Source organism: Eucyclogobius newberryi, unplaced genomic scaffold (assembly GCF_026437365.1).
Source record: "Eucyclogobius newberryi isolate DKJ021-1_F unplaced genomic scaffold, fEucNew1.0.hap1 SCAF_23, whole genome shotgun sequence".
Classification (NCBI taxonomy): Eukaryota; Metazoa; Chordata; class Actinopteri; order Gobiiformes; family Gobiidae; genus Eucyclogobius; species Eucyclogobius newberryi.
The window spans coordinates 216,010-222,500 of NW_027315868.1; positions in this window are offsets into that span (position 1 = coordinate 216,010).

Consider the following 6,491-nt stretch of genomic DNA (forward strand, 5'->3'; position numbering starts at 1 on the left):
TGTGTGTAGTTCTTTATATCATGTGTGTAGTTCTTTGGATCATGTGTGTAGTTCTTTATATCATGTGTGTAGTTCTTTAGATCATGTGTGTAGTTCTTTAAATTGTGTGTGTAGTTCTTTATATCATGTGTGTAGTTCTTTAAATCGTGTGTGTAGTTCTTTAGATCATGTGTGTAGTTCTTTAGATCATGTGTGTAGTTCTTTAAATTGTGTGTGTAGTTCTTTATATCATGTGTGTAGTTCTTTAGATCATGTGTGTAGTTCTTTAGATCATGTGTGTAGTTCTTTATATCATGTGTGTAGTTCTTTAGATCATGTGTGTAGTTCTTTAGATCATGTGTGTAGTTCTTTATATCATGTGTGTAGTTCTTTAGATCATGTGTGTAGTTCTTTAGATCATGTGTGTAGTTCTTTAAATCGTGTTTGTAGTTCTTTAGATCATTGTGTAGTTCTTTATATCATGTGTGTAGTTCTTTATATCGTGTGTGTAGTTCTTTAAATCGTGTTTGTAGTTCTTTAGATCATTGTGTAGTTCTTTATATCATGTGTGTAGTTCTTTAGATCATGTGTGTAGTTCTTTAGATCATGTGTGTAGTTCTTTATTTCATGTGTGTAGTTCTTTATATCATGTGTGTAGTTCTTTAGATCATGTGTGTAGTTCTTTAGATCATGTGTGTAGTTCTTTAAATTGTGTGTGTAGTTCTTTAGATCATGTGTGTAGTTCTTTAAATTGTGTGTGTAGTTCTTTAGATCATGTGTGTAGTTCTTTAGATCATGTGTGTAGTTCTTTAGATCATGTGTGTAGTTCTTTAGATCATGTGTGTAGTTCTTTAGATCATGTGTGTAGTTCTTTATATCATGTGTGTAGTTCTTTAGATCATGTGTGTAGTTCTTTAGATCATGTGTGTAGTTCTTTAGATCATGTGTGTAGTTCTTTATATCATGTGTGTAGTTCTTTAGATCATGTGTGTAGTTCTTTATATCATGTGTGTAGTTCTTTAGATCATGTGTGTAGTTCTTTATTTCATGTGTGTAGTTCTTTATATCATGTGTGTAGTTCTTTATTTCATGTGTGTAGTTTTTTATATCATGTGTGTAGTTCTTTATATCGTGTGTGTAGTTCTTTAAATCGTGTTTGTAGTTCTTTAGATCATTGTGTAGTTCTTTATATCATGTGTGTAGTTCTTTAGATCATGTGTGTAGTTCTTTAGATCATGTGTGTAGTTCTTTATTTCATGTGTGTAGTTCTTTATATCATGTGTGTAGTTCTTTAGATCATGTGTGTAGTTCTTTAGATCATGTGTGTAGTTCTTTAAATTGTGTGTGTAGTTCTTTAGATCATGTGTGTAGTTCTTTAAATTGTGTGTGTAGTTCTTTAGATCATGTGTGTAGTTCTTTAGATCATGTGTGTAGTTCTTTATATCATGTGTGTAGTTCTTTAGATCATGTGTGTAGTTCTTTAGATCATGTGTGTAGTTCTTTATATCATGTGTGTAGTTCTTTAGATCATGTGTGTAGTTCTTTAGATCATGTGTGTAGTTCTTTATATCATGTGTGTAGTTCTTTAGATCATGTGTGTAGTTCTTTAGATCATGTGTGTAGTTCTTTATATCATGTGTGTAGTTCTTTAGATCATGTGTGTAGTTCTTTAGATCATGTGTGTAGTTCTTTAGACCTGATGATCCTGACTCTGAGTCTGTGTCCAATGGATGAAAAAACCACAAAGAGTTGATGTGTCCAAATGATTTCAGCCTGATACTGCCATGAGCTCAAACTGTAAATGTGAATTATTGTGTATTATACAGTGTCCATTGGTAAAACATTTAAAGTACTATGTCTTTGTGTTTATTTATCATTTCCATTAAGTTTTGGGAAGCCAATATTCAAACGTCTGTTTGTACACCATGTAATAGTATGTTTAGGCTTATACACTATGTAATAGTGTGTTTAGACTTATACACCATGTAATAATATGTTTAGACTTATACACCATGTAATAGTATGTTTAGACTTATACACCATGTAATAATATGTTTAGACTTATACACCATGTAATAATATGTTTAGACTTATACACCATGTAATAGTATGTTTAGACTTATACACCATGTAATAGTGTGTTTAGGCTTATACACCATGTAATAATATGTTTAGGCTTATACACCATGTAATAGTGTGTTTAGACTTATACACTATGTAATAGTATGTTTAGACTTATACACCATGTAATAATATGTTTAGACTTATACACCATGTAATAATATGTTTAGACTTATACACCATGTAATAATATGTTTAGACTTATACACCATGTAATAGTATGTTTAGGCTTATACACCATGTAATAGTGTGTTTAGACTTATACACTATGTAATAGTGTGTTTAGACTTATACACCATGTAATAGTATGTTTAGACTTATACACTATGTAATAGTATGTTTAGACTTATACACTATGTAATAGTATGTTTAGGCTTATACACCATGTAATAGTGTGTTTAGGCTTATACACCATGTAATAGTGTGTTTAGGCTTATACACCATGTAATAGTGTGTTTAGGCTTATACACCATGTAATAGTGTGTTTAGGCTTATACACCATGTAATAGTGTGTTTAGACTTATACACCATGTAATAGTGTGTTTAGGCTTATACACCATGTAATAGTGTGTTTAGACTTATACACCATGTAATAGTGTGTTTAGACTTATACACCATGTAATAGTGTGTTTAGACTTATACACCATGTAATAGTATGTTTAGGCTTATACACCATGTAATAGTGTGTTTAGGCTTATACACTATGTAATAGTGTGTTTAGGCTTATACACCATGTAATAGTGTGTTTAGGCTTATACACCATGTAATAGTGTGTTTAGGCTTATACACCATGTAATAGTATGTTTAGACTTATACACCATGTAATAGTATGTTTAGGCTTATACACCATGTAATAGTGTGTTTAGGCTTATACACCATGTAATAGTGTGTTTAGGCTTATACACCATGTAATAGTGTGTTTAGGCTTATACACCATGTAATAGTATGTTTAGGCTTATACACCATGTAATAGTGTGTTTAGGCTTATACACCATGTAATAGTGTGTTTAGGCTTATACACCATGTAATAGTATGTTTAGGCTTATACACCATGTAATAGTGTGTTTAGGCTTATACACCATGGTCACGCAGATTGTTTTGGTTGGAGACGGCGCGATAAGTCACGTGACGCATGAAAAGATAAACACACATTCTTTTCCAAGCGCCACTGTTTCTGAGATAACGTCACTCCTTCCAAATATTATGGCTAAGCATGGAGGAGCTAAACAGCTGATTGTGCACGTGGGTGCAGTGGACATGCGGCGGGAACAGACTGAAGTTTTGAAAAAAGACTTCTTGAAGTTGTTCGACGTGCTTGATAAAATGGAAATCAAAACATTCATAAGTGGACCTCTTCCAAACATCGACAGGAGGATAAACAAGTTTAGCCGGCTTCTTCAGCTGAACACATGGCTGTCCAAAGAGTGTTCCCCGAGAGGACTACACTACATTGAGAACTTCTATCTATCCTGGAAACGAGAGGACCTGTTTAAGAGAAATGGCCCCCACCTATGCAGAGGTGGAGTGAGGGTGCTGACAGAGAACCTGCTCCACGCTCTGAGGCATTGGACTGGGCCTGGACAGGGTCCTGAGCAGATAGTTAGAGAAGAGAGGAATGAGAGAAGAATTCCTGCTCCATCAGCCAGAGACCGAGCCAATGTTTCAACATCAAAAGCACCACTACCTCAGCCTCCACCAAAGGATTCATCAGCAGCTGCTCCACCACCACCAGCAAAGGATTCAGCTCAAGCTGCTCCACATTCACCTCCACCGCCACCAGCAAAGGAACAATCTTCAAAGGCCTTGGACCCATCTGTGACAAGCCCAACAACATCCCTGTCATCGCCCCTGCCTTCACACCAGCCCTGGGTTCCCCCTGCAACATCTACTCCCACTAAAGATTCATCATTCTCCTTCTCATCTCCACTCTCACCCATGGGCCTTCCCCGCCATTTTGAAAGTCTGATCAAATCAGGCATTAAGATGGCTCCACTCACGCCCAATATAGCAAGGGCTATGTCAATACTTATCAACTCTTCCCTGCACAAGCCAACTACACCAACAAAAGCCCCACCACCCATCCCCCCTCGCCTCTCACCTGGTCCCAAACTCTCCTTGGCTACAAAAGCCCCACCACCCATCCAACCTCGCCTTTCACCTGGTATCTCCCATAGCTAGGATGCACTGGGTCTCAGCGTTGCCGGGACTTATTGTCACATTAAAAATCAAACCGACCCGGGGCCCTATGTAAAAAGAGCCCCCCCTAGTGCTATTTCTGTAGTCACATCACACAGATGGAAAAACAAAATGCGAGTCAGGCCGGATCTGAGAAATTTGATTCATATTCCCTGTGAAAAGATAAAGCCCAGTCCTACTGAAACTAGTCTGAAACTTGCTGTGCTAAATGTCAGATCCTTATGTAACAAATCTCTCTTAATTAATAATTGTATTTCTTCTTATAATCTTGATTTTATGTTTTTAACTGAAACATGGCTTGACAAAAACACAGGAAATGTAGTTCTGATAGAATCTGCTCCACCCAACTTTAAGTTTGAATCTGAAACACGAGAAAACAAAAAAGGGGGTGGAGTCTGTGCTGTCTTTAGAGATGAAATAATTACCCGCAGGTTGTCTTTTGGGGTGTTTTCATCATTTGAGTATGTATCCTTTAAAATGGAGCTAAAACGGTCTCCATCCATTCTCTTCATTGTTTTATACAAGCCTCTCCAGCACTGCCAACGTTTTATTGATGATTTTACTGAGATGTTTCAGTCGTATGCACAGACTTTGATGGTTTGGTCATTACAGGTGATTTCAATGTGCATGTTGATAATATTTGTGACAGAAACGCTAAAGAGCTTGATGCTGTCCTTGAAAATTTCAGTCTTACTCAGCATGTGAGAGGCCCCACCCACAGCAAAGGACACACTCTAGATCTCATAATTACAAAGGGGGTAAATATTTCAAATGTTAATGTGATCGATGTTGCTCTCTCTGATCATTTCTGTGTCTTCTTTGACCTGTCTGTTTCTCCCAAACCTCCGGTTGGTCCTGCAGTTGTTCAGAGGAGACACATAAGTGATGCCACAGGTGCACTGTTTATGGAAATGATAAACTTTGAAAATGTCTCATGTTCTAATGTAAATGATTTGTTGAACTCTGTTACATCTAGTGTTTTGAATGTTCTGGACACCATCGCCCCTATAAAGGCTAAAATGGTTAAAAATAAGCAGCAGAAGGCGCCGTGGAGAAATGATGATTGGGTCAGGGCACAGAAAAGGGAGTGCCGCAGGGCCGAACGGAAATGGCGCAAGTCAAAGCTCCAGGTTCAAAAAGAGATTTACAAAGAAAAGCTGAACATGTACAACCTAATCTTATGTAGAACTAGGGAAAGATATTTTTCTGAAATAATTGGAAGCTGCAGTAACAACTGGCGTGTCCTGTTGCCACAGTAACAGATGAACAAACCCTCCAGCTCAGCTGCTGTTAGAACTCATTTCCACAGTTTACATTATTCTTTAATGACAAAGTTCAGGGCATTAAAAATGCTATAAATCCCACAATGCAAAAAATTACCCTAAAACCACCAAGACACTTAGAGCTGACTCACTTTGCACCTGTAACTGACAAAACTGTCCATGAGATCATCACCAGTCTGAGTTCATCTACAGCTGCCTTGATGTGTTACCCACCAGATTTCTAAAGTCTGTGCTGAACAGTTTGTTAGCACCATTCACTCACATAGTTAACATGTCGCTTCAATCTGGAACATTCCCAATGTCTTTGAAAACTGTGGTCATAAAGCCTCTCCAAAAGAAGAGCAGTCTTGATGCTGCAGTCCTGAGTCATGACCGGCCCGTCTCTAATCTGCCATTTTGGGGCAAAGTCCTTGAAAAGGTTCTTTACAACAGTCACAGATTTCCTCTTAATAAACAACTCATTTGATGTTTTTCAGTCAGGTTTTGGACCTCATCACACTGAGACTGCTCTTGTCAAGGTGACAAATGACATCCGCCTGAACACTGACACGGGCAAAGCCTCAGTCTTAATTCTGTTAGATCTGAGTGCTGCTTTTGACACTGTCGATCATGGGATCCTCTTACAGAGACTAGAGGACTGGGTGGGCATCACTGGCACTGCCCTAAACTGGTTAAGGTCCTATCTGGAAGACAGGAAGTACTTTGTTGAAATTGGTAGCTGTGTCTCAGACCACATGACCCTGACCTGTGGAGTGCCCCAAGGGTCAGTCCTGGGTCCCCTTCTGTTCAACCTCTACATGCTGCCGTTAGGTCAGTTGATAGTTGCAGTGAAAATGTGTCCTATCACAATGATGCAGACGAGTCAGATCTATGTTTCACTGTCGCAGGTGAATATGGACCAGTGGATTCTCT